Source organism: Apodemus sylvaticus, chromosome 1 (assembly GCF_947179515.1).
Source record: "Apodemus sylvaticus chromosome 1, mApoSyl1.1, whole genome shotgun sequence".
NCBI lineage: Eukaryota > Metazoa > Chordata > Mammalia > Rodentia > Muridae > Apodemus > Apodemus sylvaticus.
This window is the reverse complement of record NC_067472.1, coordinates 53019488-53042599: the sequence shown is the minus strand read 5'-3', so window position 1 is coordinate 53042599 and position 23112 is coordinate 53019488. Positions and strand designations below refer to the sequence as shown.

Genomic DNA, 23112 nt, shown 5'->3' with positions numbered 1-23112 from the left:
ACAGCTACCTCACACGCCCTCCAGGGTGCTTCGGACTGTGAGCCAGAATGATCCCCCCCTTTTTTGTTTTTGATTTTCGGATTTAGTTTTTTCGAGACAGGGTTTCTCTGTGTAGCCCTGGCTGTTCTGGAACTCACTCTGTAGACCAGGCTGGCCTCGAACTCAGAAATCTGCCTGCCTCTGCCTCCCAAGTGCTGGGATTACAGGTGTGCGCCACCAACGCCTGGCTGATCCCTCCCCTTTTTATTTTTAAAGATTTATTCATTTTGTATGTGAGTACACTGTCGCTATCTTCCAGACACACCAGAAGAAGGCATCAGATCCCATTACAGATGGCTGTGAGCCACCATGTGGTTGACTGGGATTTGAACTCAGGACCTCTGGAAGAGTAGTCAGTGCTCTTAACCACTGAGCCATTTCTCTAACCCCCAAACCTTTCCCTTCTTAAGCTGTTTTTGTTGGGTATTTTGTGAGAGCAACAATAAAAAAACAAAACAAAACAACTGCCTGGGGTTGGTCATCTAGAGAGTCCAGTGCTAATCTCTTCCAGAGACACTCTTACAGACACGCCCACTAAAGGGACCCATCAGTTATCTGGGCATTCCTTAGTGCAGCCCAGTGCACCCATACAATGAACCATCCCAGACTCAGGCTGATGGACAGCAGCCATATGGGATCTGTTTAGCTTCTGCCAACCTCTTAGTTCATTGTTCAGTACAAACTACATAGTAAGGTCACAGTCAAGGGCCGAGGGAACATCCAAGCTGACACAAAGCCCTGGACATGCAGTAGATATAATGGAACTCTAGGGCAGCGGAGGATTGGGATCAAGTCTGCAAACTTCCACAGAAGGGATGTGTTTAGGGCTGATGTGTTTAGGGCCAGAAGCTGATGAGATCTTGGGTCCTTTGTGTGTGTGTGTGTGTGTGCTCCTGCACATGTAAGCCAGAGGACAACCCCAGATGTCATTCTTCTGGGGCCCTCCCACCCTCAGTCCCCAACACTAAGAGTATAAGTTGTGGCACCATGCCTGTCTTTTTTTCTTTTTTTAAACACGGGATCTAGAATGAAAGTCAGGCACTCAGGCTTGTAAAGCAAGTACTTTGGTGACTGAGCCACACCCCCAGCTCCTGGACACCTTATAATGGGAGAAGCTCCCGGGATATTAAAAATCAAGGCATGCTAACATGGTTTACAATAATTGCAGCATAGATTTAGATGTTTACATTTAGTAAATTAATGCTCTTAGCACACACGCAAATTGCCAAGCAATATAATTATGCTATTCACAAGAAAATTACAGGATTTTAAAAATTATTAATTACTGGTATACGCTGGGCAGTGGGGTCTAGCCACAGGCCATGGGTATGATGTTTTCTGATGAACATCTTCATTTATTCTGGCTAGGGTCCTCAGCCCAGGGCAATGACCTCTTTTGGAAATGGTAACTCAAATTCTAACCCCAAAGCTTTCCTTATGTGTTGGACATAACTTGGACGCTTGTTTAAAAACCTTGGTGCCTGCAGTCACCCCCCAGAGTCATAACTGGATAGGAAGATGGTCTTTAACATGTCCCCAGGGGTCACTATTTTATTTTCTCCAAAACTCACAGTGTGACTTTGGTGCTCCATTGGTTTTGGTGGAGGACCACTGGGTTAGGGAATAGGTAGGTAGGTCTCAGCCACTCTGGGATAACAAGATGTAAGATAAGACTCATGCAGGGTTTTTTTTTTTTTTTTTTTGGACTTATTTATTTATTTTATGTATGAGTACACTGCCCCTGTCTTCAGACACACCAGAAGAGAGTATGAGATGCCATTACAGATGGTTGTGAGCCACCATGTGGTTGCTGGGAATTGAACTCAGGACCGCTGGAAGAGCAGTCAGTGCTCCTAACCACTGAACCATCTCTCCAGCCCCTCATTTCCTGGTTTTGAAATGACCGTCCTCCTCATTGTTGAGAGATAACCCTAGAAAGCTCAATCTTCTCTTTTGCTGGACAAGAAGAAAGAGGCGTTCTGCCTGATGGCCCTGCTGGGACCAAAGCCACCAAGGAAGCCATGCACGCAGAGGAAGACGGTGACAGGGAAGCCTTCATCACGCCACACTGGAAGCCTACTAACCTTCCATATGTGGGCAGACACACTCTCCTCCTGTTGCTTCTGTCAATAAGGCCCTTCCTGTACCTGGTGTCATGAGGGTCAGGCGAGGGATTCCATGTGAAATGCTCACTTATGGCACTTATAGCGATAGACATGAGCTACGAGGACTGGGCAGGAAGACCGCGCCACCAGGGTTCCACTGTACCGAGGAAACTCCAGGGCATGCGGCATCATAGTGTGGGCCTTTGGCTTGGGTATAGCAGGCACTTGATAAATATCTGCCCAGTGGGATGGGGGTTTTATGCTTTCATTTCCCTTTGCCTAATGCTCTGGTCTCTGCCAGATGCCAAGGAGGGAAATAATCTGATTATCTGATTAAAGTAATATGGCCCTCGCACTAGCCGCTCCAGGCTTAAGCCATCAGGGCAGATAGATCTGTGTAGGTTAAGGAGCTTGCCATTTAAGGAGTGAAAAAACCAGGCAGGGAGAGCAATCTACTAAGCAAGCGCCCCCCAAGTGTCTGGTGGCTCGAGTTCAAACCCTGGCAGCTACACAAGTCTGGCAGGAGAGAGAACAGACGCCACAAAATTGTCCTCTGGGTTTCATGTGCACACGTGCACCACCTCTCCCCTTCATATACACACAAATAATTTTTAAAAAATTGTTTTTCTGTGTGTGTGTGTGTGTGTGTGTCTGAGTACATGGCACGTGTGTGTACTGGCACCCAACGGTTCCAGAAGAGGGTGTGCGATCCCCTTGAAGCTGGACTTGCAGGCAGCACTGAGCTGCCTGACTGTAGTGCTGGGAATCGAACTTGGGTTCTTCACAGCGCAAAGTGCCCCTAACCACTGAGCTATCTCTCCAGTCCAATAAATACAATTTTTAAAAGGCTGCATCTTAGCCTGGTGTTGATGATGCAGGTCCCAGCACTCAGGAGACAAAGACAGGGGGATATCTGTGAGTTTGAGGCTAGCCTGCTCTACAGAGTGAGTTCTAGGATAGCCAGGGCTACATGGAGGAACCCTATCTCAGAAAAAAAAAAAGAGAGGCCACATCTTTTGCAGTTCAACAAATCCATAGATATAGGATGCATATTTGAGTCACCCAAGACTGGGGGCGGAGGGATGAGGAGCACCTATTAATGGGCAGAGGGAGAAGAAGAAACCGTTTGTCCATCTGCTCATCTGCTAGTGATGCTATGAAAACCTTGAAGTTCTGCTGAGCTGCATCCAGATACACACGCTAAAGGTGTGGAGTTCATCTATGAAGCAGCTGGGGCCTATGCAGGCTTTGGAACGGCAGTTTTTGAGACAGGTTCTCGTTTAGGTGAGGCTGGTCTTGAACTCCAGACTTTCCTGCCTCTGCCTCCTGAGGAGCGGGACTGCAGGCATGCACCACTTTTCCCAGCTCCACAGACTTCACCCTGAGCAGAACAGTGTTTTCTTGTTGTTCTGTGTGTTTGTTCTGAGCTCCAATCCTCCTTAGAACAACCTGAGAAGTCTTTTGAAGGTTTCGATTCCGGGATGCGCTCAGAAACAGAGAGCCCATTAAGTCTGAAGCCCAGCTGAGGCTGGATGAGTACCCACAGGGCCCCCTCTGAAGCACAGCGACCGAACAATAACAAAATAAGGGGACCCTGAGGCCCAGAGATGCGAGTAACTTTGCTTTGTGGGTCCCTGCTAGGCAGGCATATTGATTTATGCACAAGTTCTTGGACTCTGGAGCTCAGGGGCCCTGGGTTCGAGTCTCCACTCTATAGGTGTTTTAAACACCTGTGCTTCTGGAGCATTGGCTGCTCAGTAATCCCCGAGTCTCTGCTCTGTGGGCAATGGCATGAGAGGCCATTCACAAAGGGCTTCTCCCAGTGGCTGGCACACCACGAGCACAGGCTGTGTAACCATGAGTCTCGGGATTTCTATCATGCCTGCTGAGGAGGAAGGGAATATGACTTCAGACTCAATTCATCAGTCAAGCTAGGCCTTTGAAAATCATATGAATATTCATATTTCTGCTTGCAGTGGCTATTCCTGGTTGTTAGCTTGACACAGGCTGGAGTTATCACAGAGAAAAGAGCTTCAGTTGGGGGAGTGCCTCTATGAGATCCAGCTGTGGGCATTTTCTCAATTAGTGATCAAGCAGGGAGGGCCCATTGTGGGTGGTGCCATCCCTGGGCTGGTAGTCTTGGGTTCTATAAGAAAGCAGGCTGAGCAAGCCAGGGGAAGCAAGCCAGTAAGGAACCTCCCTCTATGGCCTCTGCATCAGCTCCTGCCTCCTGACCTGCTTGAGTTCCAGTCCTGACTTCCTTTGGTGATGAACAGCAGTGTGGAAGTGTGAGCTGAATAAACCCTTTCCTCCCCAACTTGCTTTTTGGTCATGATTTTTGTGCAGGAATAGAAACCCTGACTAAGACACTACTCATTCCATAGGTGACCTGAAGAATGTCACTCCTGCAGGCCTGTAAGTGTATCATCCCAAGCCCCTTTTCTATATGGATATTTGTAAGGGTAAGAAGCAGAAATAAGATAGCCTGGTCTCTGCTGCATCTGAAAATGAATTAAGACTGATAACCATTTTCTGTCCGCACCTAAAGTACCACCAATGTTTCCAGGACACTTTCAAGTCACTTTTGCAGGGCTTTGAAGGGAAAACCCAGGGTGAGAAGTTTCAGGATGAGAAGTGCAGTCCCTGATATGACCACTAGGGGTCTCCACGCTCCACTAAATGGCTCCTTCCAGGGCCCTAGCAAGGGTTTGACTCCCTTCTTCGTCCTTGGAGCACAGAGCTAAATGGTGACTATTCTGGGCCAAGGACTGCAAACCCTGGCCTCCCAGAGTGCCACCAGTCAGTCCTTCCTTCTATTCACAAGGGTCAGGTTACATCTGAAGATGTCAAAGTTCAAGGTAATGCTAAGATGCGTCAGGGGTGAGGTGGAGGTGTCCTCATTGGTTGCACACCTACTATGCGCTAGGAGCTAGTCGGGTTTCTTTCATTTTAAGAACCGTATCCTGAAATTTAGATTCTTCGCTCTCCCTTCTGTACCAGGGAGCTGCTTGGGGAAGGGTCGTACCGGGTTTGGTACAGCTGGTACTCCAACGCTGTTCCACCCCATCCGAAGCCTGTTCTCTTTCTGTCACTCAGCACCACAGAGGACAATTTGGGTTCAGCTTCTGGAAAGACCAACTGTTCCCCCACACACACCGCCCCAACCTCCTACACTCAGCCACTCACAGACACCATCACACTTAGGACACATGGACACACATGCACACACCGGCCCGGCAGCCCAGTAGAACACAATTCTAGCTTTTTCACACTGGACTTTCACAGAGGGGGTGAGCTATGTCGGGGTAGTAGTACAGATGAGTTGTTCTACTCTAACCATCTTCATGGCTTTTATTTTCTCCTCCTTGAATGTGTGTGTGGGGGGAGGGGGCTGTCTTCCTGGTTCCTATGAGAACAGTGCTTTTATTGAATAGAGGCTCGTGTATGGGTTGTGCCTGCTATTACAAAAGCAATCTCTGCCATTGGGGAAAACACAGAGACACCAAGAGAACAGAACCACCCCCGTGCCCACCCCCAGGGACAGCCCCGGCTGACACATGGGCACTGTCCTTCCCACCCTCTCCTCCTCTGCACACCCTGCTACCACAGGGCCCAGGAGCTCCCGGCCTGTTCTAAGGCTGTTCTGGGTGATCACAGTGTATCAGGACATGGTCCTAGAACACTCGTGCTTGCCTTCTTTGGGGTGGGCATAGGATGATTTCTCAGGCTCTGTTGTGGAAAGCTGCACCCGCCCCCCAGCATAACAGCTATAACCATATTCATCAAAGCAGCTGTGACTACTCACGAGAGAGTTTCAGAATCGGCTCTGCGGAGAACGAAGAGATGGTTCTGTGGGTAAAGCGCTTGCTGCACAAACATGAGGTCCCGAGTGTGGGTCCCCAGCATTGATATAAAGAGCCAGGTGTGGGGGGCTGGAGAGATGGATCACTGGTTTAGAGCACTGACTGCTCTTCCAGAGGTCCTGAGTTCAATTCCCAGCTACCACATGATGGCTCACAACCATCTGTAATGGGATCTGTAATGATATCCTATGCCTTCTTCTGATGTGTCTGAAGACAGCAACAGTGTTCTCACATAAAATAAGCAAACAAATAAATAAACTTTAAAAAAATAAAAAAGAGCCAGGTGTGGCGGCAACCATCTGTAACCGCAGCCTTCAGAAGTAGGGACAGGAGGATCCCCGGAGCTTACTGGCCAGCCAGGCTAGACGACCAATGAGCTCCTGTTTCTGTGAGAGAACAGTCCACGCTCAAAGAACAGGGGGCAAGGGTTTGGCGGGGTAGCTCGTGTGTGCGAGCACTTGCCACAAGCCTCAGTTCTTGAGTTTGAGTCCCAGATACCACAGTAGAGAGAAGCAACTCCTGAGAGTTGTCTTCTGCCCCCCCCCCATACATGTGGTGGTATGCATGTGCCTGTAATGGCACACATACCATATGTGCACACACAATGATATTAAAAATAAGGTGGAGCTATTGACCTCTGCCCTCCGTGTGCATGCATATAAGAATGCACACACACACACACACACACAGAGATTGGGCCTGCAGAGATTCCTTCATAGAAGAAATGGGGGAGGGCTGGAGAAATGGCTCAACGGTTAAGAGCACTGACTGCTCTTCTGAAGGTCCTGAGTTCAAATTCCAGCATCTGCAAGGTGGCTCACAACCATCTGTAATGAGATTGGATGCCCTCTTCTGGTGTGTGTGAAGACAGCGACAGTGTACTTACATATAATAAATGAATAAATCTTAAAAAAAAGAAACAAAGAAATGGGGGAGGGTCATTAGACTCCACCCATCTGAGATTGCCACTAGGGCCTCCTGAACCTCCCTACCAGTTGCATGTAATTCTGCAGGAGTTGCGTGTGGTCTAGTGGTCTCGGGAGGTGCTGCAGAGAGTCTGAGGGGTTACGGAAGCAGGAGTCTTACTTCATGCTGGGGTGAAGCTTTTCAGTGGTGCGGCTCTTTGGGGGTGTCAGCACATTCCTAGCAGTAAACCCAACAAGCTCATCCTTGGAATCCTTGCTTCAGTCGGTGGTGGCCTAGCTGCCGTGCGTCTGAAAGTTGCTTCACTTGCTCACGTCCGAAAGTTCACGCCGCGGGGTCGTGCGCCTTCACCTCACGGACCAGGCTAAGGAGAGGGAAGGGAAGGTCAGCAGTTCCCACAACACACAGAATTTTACCAGAATAATCAGGAGAGCAGGAGACCCGGCTGGGGAAATCCTTCACTTTGTACAGCCAAATGCATTGTAAGAACCTTGGTAATCTTGTCTCTTCACCAAGGCCAGCATAGACTTTGCAGGTGTGTCTGCTCAGACAGACCCTGCTCTCAGCCAACGGCTCTGTACCCATTCTTGGAATTATTATTAATGTTAAATTTACATTTAAAAAACAGTGTGTGTGTGTGTGTGTGTGTGAGAGAGAGAGAGAGAGAGAGAGAGAGAGAGAGAGAGAGAGAGCACGAGCACGCACACCTGCGTGCACCTGCCGCATGCACGTGCAGAGATCAGAGGCCAACTTGTAGAGATTGGTTCTCTCTTTCCACCCCGTGGGTTCTCAGGACTCAACTCCTGTCAGGGCTGGCGGCAAGCGCCTTCCCTTACTATGGCAACCTCACTGGCCCCACCATTTTGGAGCTTTTAATCAGTTACGTGTGAGAGCCCCACATTTCCTTTTCCATTTTGCTCTGCAAATTATGTAGCTGGCCTGTTCCTAATAATAATACCAATTACCGACAGAGCTCGCTGTACACTTGGCACCGCGTGTTTTTTTTCCTCCCATATGTAATTCACCTGCCCCTCACAGCAGCCAGGTGTAAATTGCTTCTCTTCAAAGCCAACCCACAGGAGGAGGTGTGGCAGGCAGTAGGAACTTCATGTCTGCTGGTGCCCCAAAGGCTCTCAGCGGGGCAAGAGGCCCCACCCCCACCCCCACTACAGTTGGGAACTGAAGTCCAGGAGAAGTAACTCACCCCAGTTTGTGGCTAGGGAGGGTTCCAGCTGTTATTTCAATCCCCGCTTGTCACCCCTGTGCCATCTACCTTGTGTGGAAGCCAGCACGGGCCCTGACTGTCCAGCAGGGCTTGTCTCGTGTGCTCCTGGCCCCCTCACGCCCCCCCTCAGCCTCCACCCTAGCTGTGCGATGAGCACCCCACAGTGCCTGGGTGGGCAAGTGCCTCTCCCACGCTGTCAGCTCCCATTCCCGTCGCCTCCTGGTGTGACAGCTGCTGCACCAGGCCCAGGTGTGCAATCTGAGCCCCCTCCCCCAGGCGCAGAGCCTCGGGACCAGAAGGTGTCACTTTCCTTCTCTCCTCGTGCTGCTGAGCTCATGAGCCTCCCAGACTCCAGCTGCTGCTCCTGGGACTGGGTTCATCAGTGATGCTTACTGCTAAGATGACAGTCCCAGGGGGACTCAGGGTGGCTGGAAGCCAATCCGCAGGGATCCTCACACGCTCAGTGTGGCTTGTGCTTCTTCTTGTCTGAGGGTGAGGTGAAGAGGCTGGGTTCAGCAATTAAGGATTTAGGGTCTGGGCAGCATAACCCTGAGCTCAAATCCTAGATTCAACACTTAACGGACCTCTGGAAAAGATAAAAGACCAAAGATATCGGTGCCTGGGTGAGGTTCTCAGCCCTGACAGAGAGCCTGAATTTCAAATGACAGCTTGGGCACTTACTACACGTGGGACACCATACTATTCCAGGACTCACCCTGTGCCATACTCCGGGGATTCTGTGGGGACTGGGCGGCCTGGTGACTGTGTACCCTTCCTTGGTACCTTGTAAGCCATTATGATAAGTATCACTGATCGGATGGCTACTGAGTTCTCAGCAGTTTAGATGCCCTACTGGGAGGGTCCAAGACAGCACCAGGAGGAAGAAGGCCAGGCTCAAGGCCATGCTGCCAAAGCTCTGGGAATTTGTAGCTGAGGCCATGGGTCTCTGGGCCCCAGGCTGGTCACTAAGGATCAGGAACGAAGGCACCAGGAAGCTCTACACAGATGTATAGAAACATCTCCTTACAGGCAACTCTGGCCATGGAGCAGGCCCCACATCAGCCTTCACTCTCTGCCAGCCTCGCTACCCTCTTGGTGTGGAGGTAAAGGGCAGAGCTCTGGGGTCAGGTCCCTTCCCCCCGCCCACCGGACTCTTAGAAAGTCCCATCTTCTGCACGGCTCAGCGCCCAGGCCTCTCCCCATCAGTATGCTCACCGCCCCTGAGGAGCTGCCTAACACACTCATTGAGATGCTGCAGTGGAGGTGGGGCCTGGGAGGGCTTTTGTAACCAGCTTCAAGGGATGCAGGACCACACTCTGAGTAACCAGCATCCAAAACATCACAGAACTACAGGTCATGAAAATTTAACCTGATTTGGGATGTTGGGTTCTCAGTCTGGTCTGACTAGAGTAAACTTTGATGGCCTGTCTGAGAGAAAAATTACCTTCCTCCCCAGATACCCCGAGGTCACAGGAATCGCCACTCAAGGCTCAGAGTCACTAGGCTCTGGTTTCTCACCCAAGGGCAAGAAACAAGGTGATGGTACCTTCAGCTTGGGGGGCAACAAGCCCCTGGTTCCCAAACCCAAGCTTGTATACCAGCTGCCTCAGAACGACCTGGAGATTGAGAAATGTATAGACTCTGAGTCATAAAGGAAAGATGGTAAAGGACACCCTCAGAGGAGGTAGAAAGCACTCACTTATAGACAGTGAAACCTACAGGAGAGGGGCGAAGGGCAGGAGACTGGCATGGGAGGGTGGGGCTCTGCGTAGCAGGGGCAGAGGCTCTGCACCTTTGCAGGATGGGAGAGCTCCCAAGACCCGATGCACAGCTGGATCTGTTTACTAACTGAACACAAAAACAAGGGGCATCCAAAGGACAAGTGCCACCAACCGTGTGGCTTAAGTTCAGTCCGTGGGCCCACATGGAGGGAGGAGAGAACCAACTCTTAACATCTGTCTGTCCGCTAATCTTCAAACATACCGTGACATGGCACACGCCCACATACAACCGTAGGTCACCCGGCCCGCACACAAATAAATGTCGAAGACACCGTTGCTTCGTGTAGTAGCACACGCCTTAATCCCAGCACTTGGGAGGCAGAAGTGGGTGGATCTCTGTGAGTTTGAAGCCAGCCAGAGCAACACAGTGAGACCCTGACCGAGAAACAAAAGCAGCAAACAAAAAGCAGTTAAAATTGAGGCTGGGGATGTGGCTCAGCCAACTCCATGCTTGCCTATCAAGCACAGGGACCTCAGCTCAATCCCCAGCATTCATATATCAAGTACAGTGGGACACGCCTGGATGCCACACTCAGGAGGTGGAGAAGCAGGAGACACGGAAGACCAAGGTCAGCCTGGGATGCACAGAGCCAGGCTGAGCTAATGAGACCCTAAAACACTCAATATGAATTCAAGACAATGGGCCAGGCTTGTGGTTCCAGAACTCGGAAGATCTCTTGTTCAAGGCCAGCCTGGGTTACAGAGCAAGGCCTTATCTCTAAAGCGTGCAGGAGTGGGGCTGAGATACTAAATTTTATATTCTGACCTTTCTGTGCACTTAAAAAACATTCTCTACAATCCTGCCCCTGGCACCAAAGATCCTTTTCCTCTCATCTGAGGTATTTGATTTTTTTTTACTCTCCTGGTTGGGCATGGGAGGCGGGGAGCCAGACACATGACTTTCGTGCAGAACCAGGCTCAGAGACCTCAGAAAAAGCAAAGGCTGTACCGTGAGAAGCCCTCCCTTCCCCTCCCTCTGTCCTCACAGCCTCCCTGCCTAGCAATCACAGAAGCCCTGTGCCCTCATCTCGCCTCTGCCAGCCCTAGTGAACTTCTAAAGCACAAATCCGATGCAGGCACAGGCAGCGCAGCCCTGCAGCACTGCGAGAACCCTCCCAGCCTCCTGCTGGCCTTTGTAAAACAGAAGAAGCAACTTCAACAGAGCCTGTTGAGGGAGGGGTGGCTGCACGCTGGGCCAGGGAGCCTCTGTGTGGTCAGAGGTCCCACCAGGGTCCCTGCCCAAAAGACAGAACAGAATTGGGCTGAGAGAAGCTTTCAAAAGAGAAAGTTGTTTTGAGCTGAGCCTTGAGAAACGAGGTGGTGTTGGCCAACGCCCAGGGAAGAAGGCAAGAGGAGGTAGGACCCAGGGTAAGGGACAGCAGGGCCAGGACAAAGAGGGACATCTCATGGGTGACAGGTAGTCAGGAGACCTGCACTGGTGAGGGCAGGCATGGGACGGAGGGCACAGAGAAGATGAAAGACCAGTTTGGCTGGAGCTAAGGACTGGGAGCTCTCAGGGCTGCCTCTGTCTGTCCATCCTCAAGGTGGCGTCAGGCTTGGGATTTGATGGCTGGCTCTAGGATGTCCCCATTGTTTTCCCTATTGTTCCCAGCTCCCCACTCCTTATCATGTCTCCTCAACTACACAGTCGGACTGCCTGTGGCTAGGTTTATCTTATAGTCACCCATAATAGGTGATTAGTAAAATCCGGTGGGCCGTAGCATGCGTGGGTCTAAGAGGGCAACCCCCGCAGATCCTCAGACCCCACCTTCACCAGGGCCCCTGGGTCTTCTTAGGACATCAGAGGATCACTGTAATGGAGGTCCATCCTAAGGGAGGTCGAGTTGCAAGTCCCACTCATCACATGACCAGCCATGGCAAAGGAGCACACAGCTTAATACAAAGAACTCCCAGGCCATCCCAGCAGGTCCAGTCAGAAGCCCCCAGGCTGCAACACCCATTGTCAGCCTCACCAGCACAAAGGAATCCTAAACTGGTTCCATACCCAGCATGCACTTCAGAGAACTCCCTTCCACCCAGAAGCATCAGAAGATACCTTTTACCCTCACTGGCACTCACAGGGAGGCCTCTTCTCCCCACCCACATCCAGCCATATGACCTTTCAGCTAGAGCCCAGCTCAGCACAACACCTACAACTCCTAGAAGACCCCAAGTTTACCCCAGAGGCCAGTGCCTTGTGACCCACGCCACAGCGTCATCGTGATGTAGCTCATGTAATACTTGTGTTTTTCAGGACTAGGGAAAGCAGAGATAGCTCTGTGTACACTGGCAAAGAACTCATTGAATCATTGTTGGCAGGAAGGTTAATTGGATACAGATGTAAGCTTGTTCCTGGGACAGGTATGTTAATAAGAGCTAAAACTTCTGAGAAAGCTCGGAGCTGGAGGGAGGAGAGATTAATGCATCAGAGTCCAAGGTCACAGTGAAGCAGCACCCAGAGAGCACCCATCGGTAACTCAGAAAGCCCTGACTTCTCACCTCCTCACTACCAGCACCCTGGGGTCCCTAACAAATCCCTGCCCTTGGAGACCTGGGAAACAGCACCGAGCAAGACCGGTCTCCAGAGTCACTGATGGAAGCTTTGGTATGAACCTGTGTTGGGTTTCAGCTTGAGAGACTGAGGAGGAACCTGAGTTTTGCTGAGTGAGATGGGATTTGTCCTAGTTGGCAGGGAATGATAGGTTGTACATGGACCCTGACTTCAGTCTCAGATTCATTTTAGCCTGGACCACAGGATAGACAGGAAGACGTTCTCTTACTGTCCACTAGGAGGCACCAGTTCTCCCTGTTGGTACCAAATGCCTTCTGGACCCTCAGCCAGAGTGGCTTTCTTTGGTCTCTAAGCTAGGTGGGCTGGACACTGGCAGCCCTTGGGATGAGGTCTAGAGACAGCAATCCTTCCTTTCAGTTTCCAAGGGTCAGATAAATGACAGGGAGAGTATGAAATGCACAAGGACCTGGGGCCTATGATCATCCTCCTGAGGTCTTGGGGGACCCCCAGTGTCTTAGATCAGAGTGGAGTCTGCTATAAATGGCAGAGGCTCAGAAAGGCCTGGAAACTGGAGGTCACAGACGGAGTCTGTGGGGTTCTGGGCTGCAGGGGCAGGTGGGTGCTGGTCCCCAGGCCTGCAAGACACGGTGGTGACAGAATGGTGAAATACTGCACAGGGTGTTCCAGTCTCAGGAACACCCTGAGGTGTTATGTCTCAGAAGTGATGAGCTGTGGGGAACACGTGATACAAGGAGGCTCGAGCAGTCAGCAGGGTGTGTGTGTGGTAAGGGTCTCCCTGGTGTGGGAGCCTCTCTCCAAGGTAGGTACAGTGAGGGGGACACAGGACTGCTTTGGAAAATCCCAGGCTTCCCAGGCAGGTGACAGAACCAGCTCTCCCAGCCAGACCCAGCAACGTGGAGGCCAGAGCCACCTGACTCTAACTATAAATAGAGAGATGACGGAAGGCTCCGGAAGCCCAAGGGAGGCCAGAGAAAGGGAGTCTGCTTCTCCCTAGAGACGGAGGAAGACACACATGCGAGGCACCCTTCTGTAGTGTGCCTTCAAGGTCAGCTTGGAGTCCTGCAGAAGGCTGAGCAGGGGAGTCTTGGCAGGCACTGGCCCAGAGGGTGGGGCAGAGGTGAGCAGAGCTGTGACAGATGACAGGTCCCAAAGGCCAAGGGGCTCTGGGAGCCAGAGGGAAGGCTTTGTGCTTCGTGCAGAGTCGTGCTCTTACAGGACTCCTGGCAGCGTGTTGGAGAACTGGATGAATGTCCAAGAACAAGAAAGGCATAAGAACAAAGAGCGAGTGATTCAAGGCCGCTGGGGGCACAGTTCCAGGAAACACGGCCAGCCTTCCTGTGGAACAGAGGCAGATTATGGGATTCCGGAGGCTGCCAGCTGTTTCCAAGCACGTTTCCCACCGAACTCCTGACGCCGAGCCGGACACCAAGTCACCTGAAATGAAGATTTTAGGATATCTATAGTACTTCTTTGATGGATAACCTCTTGTCTATTCTTTGCTGTGCTGTCATATGCACGTGCTTGTTGGAACTGGAGCAGCCGCTTAGGACCATGAGGTAGAAGCCACGTGACTTCGACTTAACTAATGAGAAACCAAGAAACAAGTAATAATATCGGTACCCACTTGTGGGACTGCCACACCAGCCCTGAAGCAGATACCTCCACATTTTGTTTACTTGGGAGAAAAAAAAAACAGTATTTGGACACTGTTGCTTTGTTGTTGTTGTTGTTGTTGTTGTTTCTGTTTTTGTTTTAATTTTAGTTTCTTTTAGATGAATGTATTCTAAGTACATACAGGTCATTCATGAATCTCCCGAGAGTCCTTATACATGGGTATTCTACTCCTGGGCCATTTTACATCTGATAAGCACCATAGGCGTGCTATGTGATTCTACATGCAAAATTAGCAGGTGTTAATCCTTTCCAGAATCTTCCCCAGTAGAACACCCGGCCATGTGGCATGGGTGCTGTGGATAGAACTCTGTGCCAGAACAGAACTCTGGTCCTCCTTCCAGACAGCCTTGTCTTCTTACTCTAGAAGTCAGAGCCTTGGGACCACCAGGGGCCCTGAAACTTCACCCACTCGATGCTGGGCCACCCTTGCATCTGCCACTGTGCCGTGTGTCCCAGTAGCTGGCTAAGAGCTCCCAGCTGATTCCCCCGTCTCTGCCATCTTCTTCTGCTGGAATAGCTTTGAGTCATCGCATCCCAAGGGTTGAACTCAGTGTTACCGAGCTTCAACAGCAAGTGCGTTCACCCTCTGAGCCTTCTCTCCTATCGGTTCTTTTTGTCCCTCCTGCATGGGTAGGACTGAATGATCACCCTATGACAAGACTAGTCATAAAGCCACCATGTATCAAAGCCCCCTTGCAATGCCCAGCTTTCCATGAGGGGACTGTCTGTGCACATGACTCTTCCCCTTGCTGAAATGGAAATCTAGTTTCTGCCCTTCACAGGAACAACGTTTCACTGTGTCATCCAGAGAGGTGCTGTTGAAGGCCGGGGCACTTCTCTATGCCCTGGACTGGGTGGAGAGCAAGTGAAGGAGCGGGAGGCAGTGAGGAAACAGAGGGAGCCAGGGTTGGAGGTGAAGGGGTGCAGGATGAACAAATGGATTCAGACTGTCGAGGTGGCAGCCCCACTGCACCACCTGTTCTGAGAGTCCCGGGGCTTTGTTGACCCGACCAGGGCTCCAGTTCACAATCGTGTCTCCTAAGGCATTGTGAGCAAGAGGTGACTCAACATGTGTCAAATTTTAGGACAGTGCGTGGTGCCTGAAACCTGCCCACAACACATGAGCTGCCTGTACGTCATCAGCATCATGAGCACGCCACCGCAGGGAGTGACGTCATGAGTGAAGCTCAGACCCCACAGGCCTCTTCCCGAAGGACGTGACCCTGCAAGGGCGTAGCTTCTCACGTCCTCCTTTGGAAAGAGCACCCTCTGCCCACCTGATATTTCACCTCCCACTCCTGAAAGGGGCCTGGTGACTCTAGCTCAAGAGAGGCATCTGTATCCTGCTCAGTGTCAGAGGCAGCCCGGAATTTGGAGCCGAGACTCCGCCTAGGCTAGACCTGAATCTGAGATCTTCTTAATTCCCTGATTCCTTCGGTTGAGCTGATGCAAGTGCCTGCCTGTTGGTTTAAATTCAATCCCATGTGGCTGGTGACAGCCTGGAGTTAGTGGCAAGAGATATCTGGGGCCAGAACAGTGAAGGGCTTCCCAGGCCTTGCTGATGGATACCCCTGAAGGCTGGCACCCTATGTGAATCAGAAGTAGGAGTACGTGGTGGTGGTGATGGTATGCCCCAGCTCCTGCCATGGGGTGGGGTGGGGGTGCACACCTGAGTATGGCTTTATCCAGGCACCGAGTGAGAGGCATTGTCCATGACAATTCAGATAGGAAGAACTGGTCCGGGCTGGAGAGATGGCTCAGTGGTTAAGAGCACTGACTGTTCTTCTGAAGGTCCTGAGTTCAAATCCCAGCAACCACATGGTGGCTCACAACCATCCGTAATGAGATCTGACACCCTCTTCTGGAGTGTCTGAAGACAGCTATAGTGTACTTACATATAATAAATAAATTAATTTTTTATAAAAGGAAGAACTGGTCCTAGTAGCCTGTCTCTCCATCTGCCTCCTGCACCAAGAGGCTAGCTCCTCTACCCAGTCCTACATATGAGGAACCAAGACCTGAGACTCAGGGTTGGGGTTCCTTTCCATCAAGCCTGACCACAGAATCCCTGTCTGACCCTTCCATGCCCAGATAAAACCACTGCCAACATCTGGGGTGCACAGCCAGCAGGGATACATTTACTCCAACTCCTTCCAGCTCACTCCAGCTGTGTCCCCCCACATTCTTTTTACAAAGATTGGTGACTTTGAACTCCAGTAACTCACAGAAACAACAGGCGTCTCTTTCTGGACTTCTTGGAGCTGGGGATAGCGCTTGTAGCTGACAACCGACCTCTGCAGCTGGGAAGCCTGCAGGCAGAGTGGAGGCAGCTGGAGGACTTCCTGGAGGCGGCAGCTCTGAGCAGACATGGAAGAAGGGCTGTTCCCCCTAAGCACTACAGAAGGTCCTGCTCTTGCAGACAGACTGCCAACTAGCCAGTGATCTAGTGCATGGCAATTCTGCTTCTGCATGTTGATCCCTGTCTAAAGCAGAGGTGTCAAGAGTCACATTGCAGGACTAGAAATGTGGTTCAATAGGCAGAGCGCTTGCAGAGCTCTTGGACCGTGTTAAATACTGGAAAAGGAGAAGGGGAAGGGAAACCTATTAGAGGAGGAGGTGTGCGGCTTCATAGATGAGCACTGAAGGAGGAATCCAGATACTGAGGGCCCTCCCACTACAGGGCACGCCCACTACAGGGCACGCCCACAGCAGGGCACACCCACAGCAGGGCACGCCCACGGCAGGGCACGCCCACGGCAGGGCTAACATGCCATAGCAAGAAACTTTGACCGGACATCATGATTGGGCCTATAGATTTTTACTTGATGCTCCATGCTGTTATCTGTGGTGTCTACTGGAACCTCACAGCCACTTTACCCAACGGGTGCACTGCGTTCGGAGGAGACATGCCCAGAGAGGCTGGCGGACTTGCCGAAGGCTCCACAGCTGGCAGGTGGTGGTTGAACCGAGGGCTTGACACTGTCTCATTCAGCATTCTGTGTCCCCGACACTCGGACCACTTCTCCCCGCCACCTTCCCTTCCACACTTCCTGTCAGTGGGTAGTGCCATTCTGTTCCCTGGTGATTAGTGGCCCAGGTGCCACCTGCCATGTGCACTGGGGAGGGTCACTCCTGGAGCTCAGTGCCCCCAGCAGCCTCTGCCTCATTCTGACCCATCCCCAGGCTAGTGAGAAGTCCTGCCTCCCTCACTGCCCCACCCCCCAGGGCGTGGGTGGGGGAGGTCTGGCTCTCTCTCCCCTAAGAACAGGGTCCTGGGAGGGAGGAGTTTCATCAGTTGGCTAAATTTAGGTGCTGGGAAGCAGAAGGAAGATAGTAATTAAGGAGTGTTGTGTCACTTTGCCGCTCACGTCCCTTGAGCAGTCACATGCCACTCGCCACTTGGGGAAAAAGAGGGAGGAGGCTTGGGTGGCCTAGAAGAGACGGAGGAAGCAGGTGGACAGCTGGGTTAGGGAGCAGGGATGTCCAGACCTCCGCTCCAGATCTGAGGGTGCCACATTCTGAGGTGCAGGGGCTGCCTGGCCTATTTACTATCCCGGGGCCCTGGGACCCAGGGACCCCGCAGGAGAGGTTATGGAAGGGTAATTTTCCATCAAACACCCCAAGGGCTTCCTCCAGTTGCCACTATTTACAATCCCAACCTAGTGCTATAACCCCAAGAGCTCTGCACCAGGGAAAGGAAGGGGCCAGCTATTGATGGTGGGGAAACTGAGGCATGTGCCCAGGTGTGCACAAGGCCCGAGGAGATGCGGTGTGGACCACGGAAGCCGGTCAGGGCTCAGCCTTGGCCTCGGATTCTGGCCCAACACAGTCAAAATACCATTCTGTAAGAGAGATTCTAGAGGAAGATTTGCAGAAGAGGTAGTGTTGGGGTTTTGTCTAAGCTCCACCCCACACTTACCTGGCAATAGCCAGGTATGCCCCGCCCCAGAGATCTGGCCCACTATAAGAGGGGCTACTTGCTCCTCCTCTCCCTCTTTGCTCTCTGCTCTCCCATACTCTCTCACCTCTCTGCCCCTGGGGCTCTTCCCCCCCCTCCACGTGGTCATGGCCGGCCTCCTCTCTCTCTCTCTCTCTCTCTCTCTCTCTCTCTCTCTCTCTCTCTCTCTCTCTTTCTTTCTCTTCCCCCTTTCCTTCCCGCCCGCTACCCCTTCCCCTTCTTAAATAAAGCCCACGTGGAGCTATCTGGTCTAGCGTGTCTCATTGCGGTTCACGGTTCCACCGCAGCGCAGTGCCCGGGGTGCGTGCACGTGGGCACGGTGAGCAGCAGCAGCCGCAACGCAGGGAGCAGACAAGACATTCGAGCGAGCGCAGAAATCAACGCAGGAACCAACAGGTAGGATGGTAAGGCCGTGGACCACAGCAGCTGCCTTCTGGGGGTGTGGCACCCAACTAAACTGACGAATTTGCTGCTCACAGGAGCATGGGCTACAGGTTGACTGGGCTCTTCTTCACTTGCTCCCCACCTTTGTGTTAAGACTTATTTACTTATTTATTTTCTTTTTCGTTTGGTTTTTCAAGACAGGGTTTCTCTGTGTAGCCCTGGCTGTCCTGGAACTCACTCTGCAGACCAGGCTGGCCTCGAACTCAGAAATCTGCCTGCCTCTTGCCTCCCAAGTGCTGTCATTAAAGGTGTGCGCCACCACCGCCCTGCTAAGATTTATTTTTTACGCTTATTTTTATAACTTTGTGTGATTGCATGAGAGAGAGAGAGAGAGAGAGAGAGCTTGCAGTAAGTAACTTTGATACAGGGTCTTTTCCTGAAGGAGCACCATGATTTGCCTAGACTGCTTGGCCAGCAGACTCGTGATGCTCCTGTCTGCCTCCACAGCACTAGGATTACAAGCACACACCACAGGTTTTACATGGGAGGTGAGGCTCGAACTCAGATCCTAATGCTTGTATGGCAAGCACCATACTGACGGAGCCATCTCCTCAGGCCCCTGTAGTTCTTGAGACTGGGTCTCAGCTATCCCAGGTTGGCCTCAAATTCCATACATAGCTGAAGATGACCTTGAATTCCTGACCCTCCTGCCTTCTACCTCCTAAGTTCAGAGGTTATTAGTGTTTATCACCACACCCGATTTATAAGGCAGTGGGGGTCAAACCCAGGGCTTCACACATGCTAGCTAGACAAGACTCCCATCCAGGGCCTCTGAGGTAAAGGGTAGCAGGTAAGCGTGGCCATCCCAAAGGGCCCAGGATGCTGGCAAAGCACTCTGAGGTGTCTGTGATGGGGTCTTCCTGCCTGTAGTTTTATCCCTGGCAGCATAAATGCAGACCTGGATCACCCAATTTAAAAAAAATGGGCAAAGGATTTGAATACGCATTTCTCCGAAGATCTGCAAATGGCCAATAAACACATGCAAAGATGCTTAGCCCAACTCCCCAGGGAAATGCAAATCAAAGCCCCAATGAGAAGCCACTTCTTACCGCTAAGATGGCTAGAATACAAAGGCTAGCAGACAATGGCAACTGCTGGCAGGAGTGGGAAGAGATTAGAACTCCTGTGCACTGTAGGTGGCAGCGGGAATGCAAGAAATCCCACTTGGCAGTTCCTCAGAAAATAAACCACAGAGTTACCAAATGCCTCAACAATTACGCTCCCAGGTGCATGTCTCAGAGAATTGAAAACATGTGTCCCCCAAAATGTTGCACAGGAGTGTTCTTAGGAGTGAGATGAAATAGAAATAATTTAAATGTCTATTATATTAGATGAGTGGATATGGTCACAGAGCAGAATATTATTCAGCAGTGAAGAGGACTGAGGCACTGATAGGTGATATAAAATGAATGGACATTGAAAACATCAGCCAGGCGGTGGTGGCACACGCCTTTAATCCCAGCACTTGGGAGGCTGAGGCAGGTGGATTTCTGAGTTCGAGGCCAGCCTGGTCTACAGAGTGAGATCCCGAACAGCCAGGGCTACAAAGAGAAACCCTGTCTTGGAGGAAAAAAAAAAAAGAAAAAGAAAAAGAAAACATCATGCAAAGCACATCTCGTGTGATCCATCAGCACTAGCCAGGCAAATTCATGCAGGCAGGCAGCACACTCCGGGTTTCTAGAAGATAAGGAACAAGTGCTCACAGAGGTTAATGAGATTTAATTTGGAATTAATGGTAACTAAAGCAGGGCAGGAAATATATTAAAAACCATGGAAGTGTACAGTTTAGAAAGGGCAAGCACTTAAAAGCTTACATTTTATTTGCGGGTGTGCTCATGTGTATACATGTGCACGTGTGTGCATGTGCTTCATGTGTACATGTGTGTACACATGTGTGCATTATATGGTTCATGTGTGCATGTGCATGAGCATGCGTGAGTGTGTGTGTGTGTATGTGTGTATACATGTATGTATGCATGTGAATGAGCATGTCTGTGTATGTGCATGTGCAATGTGTTCAGGTGCCCATGAAGATCAGAATAGGTAGTCAGATCCCTTAGAGCTGGAGTCACATTTGTGAGCTGTCCATTGTGGGTACTGGGATTGGAACTTGGATCCTTTGCAAGAGCAACACTCTCACCTGCTGAGTCACCTCTCCCAGCCCCTTGAAGAATGGGTTTGATAGCATATGAATTACATATCAATAAAGCTATTTTTTCTAATCCAGACCAGCCTCTGAAATTTTTGGGACTGCAGATGAAGACCCACATACCATATGCTTAAATATTCCCAAACCAAACAAGCTGTTAAATAAAATATGTTCTCTTCTCCTACCTCGACATACACACCTTCACAGTGGCAAAACAGGCGTGTGCGTAAGGCCCTGGTTTTTAAATGCGTGGAAACTGGTGTTTGGGTAGCCTACTGACAGGGCCGGCTGTGTTTAGACAAGCGATAGTGCGATACATAATTCATAAATTTTTATTTTATTTTATAAAATGTCCATGTATTCACTTCACCAAAAATGACTAATTTCCGTAATCATAGTGATCCAAAGAAATTAAAGAAATGGAGTTTTACCAAAATATAAAACACGAGGCTGGAGATGTGGCTTGATGGTGGGAAGCGTCCCGTGCATTCTGTGGGTACTAGGTTCGATTCCCAATAACTACAAAAATAGGAATTTTTAGAGATGTATTTAGTGAATATATGTTTATCTGCATTAGTTTCTGTGTACCATGTGTGTGCTGGTACCCAAGGAGACTAGAAAAGGGAGTCAGGTTCCTTAAAACTGGAGTTACAGGCTATTGTAAGCCACCATATGGCTGCTGGGAACCAAACCCAGGTCTTCTGAAAAAGCAGTAGATATTTTTAATCACTGAGCCATCTCTCACAGTAAATGAAAATCTAAAATATTGTCCCCAAAGATATTTTTTTCTAACATTCAGAATTATTCATCGAAACAAAGAGGTAAAATAGAAATTATAATTAATGTGATAGTTGAAATCCTCATTTGAAATCATATCTCAATTAGTGATCTTTTTGAAATTTTAATAAAATCCTGTTAACCAGTTTTTTGTAAAATGATTAGCAATTGTGTTCAGCATCCATGAAACAGTAAAAAAAAATCGGTATCATATTTCAAACATGCTTATATTAAATTTATATATACAAACATAAGAGTAGTATGAATTGTTTAAACATGGCAAACGGTCCCTCGGCCACAGCGGGCATTGCTGTAGATTGTGACTGTCCAGCAGCCACGGGAGGACTGGGCACCCGAAAGGGAGGCTGGGAATGAAAAGGATGGGTGGGAGAGAGAAGAAAGAAGCCATGAAGAAGGTTTCTGATCAAGGCTCAAAGTTTAATTTTCAGCTCTGCGTTTATATAGGCAAAGCCCACAGCCCCATCCTTTGTGTCAGCTGGATTGAGTTGCAAAGCAAGCTCAGCAGGTGGTCAACTCCTCAAGGCTCCCTAGGGAAATGCAAATGCAGCAAGGCCAGGCCAGACTCCAGCCAGGTTGTAAAACCATAGAGTTGCTTAGCCTATTCAAGGCTGGGGAAGGGCACAGAAGATACTGCTTTAATTCACAAGACTCTCTGGAAGTGATTGCTAAGGTAACACACCAAGAAAAGCAGGTAAAGGGACACTGCCTAGAGAAGACAAATGAAATGATTTGTCTTTTCCTTCAATATGTCAGCTTTCTGGTGCTATAACAAAATACCAGAGACAATCAACTCGAGAAAAGAACTTACTCAGCTCACAGTTTTGAAGGCATCATTTCGGTGTTGCCTTTGGCCCTGTGATGATGTAACACAGGTTGATGTTTACTTCATTGTGGCCAGAATAAAGAGCGATAAGAGAAGACTGGATTTCTACTCCCCCCTTCCTCGGCACGCCCCCAAAGACCTAAAAATTACCATTAGGTCCCACCCACTCCACCACCTAATAAATGTCAAATTGGGCATCAAGCCTTTCACACACACGACTTTGATGTCCTGGAATTTGGAGAGCACTTAGAATCAAACTACAGCCTTCTGATGAGCACATCTGATGCTCAAGACACACACCCCACCCTCAGGAGCAGGGTCCCCTTCTCAGGTTAGCAGTGACATAATCTGTTAACAGTGATGCCATTTCCGCTCAGATTGTGCTTTGTGATCAGAGCTTGGGCAGGAAAAGAGAAGGCTCCGTCTCCCTGACGGTATTTGTACTTAGAGTCCATGTCAAGAGCTGTCTGGAGCTGGCTTTGAATTTGGGGGTGCCTGACTTCTTTGTCCTGTCTGCCTGTGGTACTGCAGGAAACCACAGACCTTCCATGGTAACCATTCCATGAACGTCTTCCTGTGGCCAACAGAGTAAATGTAGAGTTGTTCAGTTTTAACTACAGACTCAGAGACCTGGAATCTTGAGTCAGGAGGAGGTAAGGGATGCTGTAATTCCATCCCAGGCTCCCTTCCCTGCTGGAGCTTCCCACTGACTTTTCTCTCACCTGTCCCTCACACCGAGCCAGCAAGGCCTCCCCACAGACTGGTTCCTCTCTCTGAGACGCCCTTTTGGCTTTAT

At 50.2% G+C, this 23112-nt stretch overlaps 1 pseudogene; it reads right to left on the bottom strand.

Moving 5' to 3' along the window:
• LOC127671740 (60S ribosomal protein L10-like) overlaps positions 1-23112 on the bottom strand; it is a 61349-nt pseudogene that overhangs the window by 18114 nt on the left and 20123 nt on the right.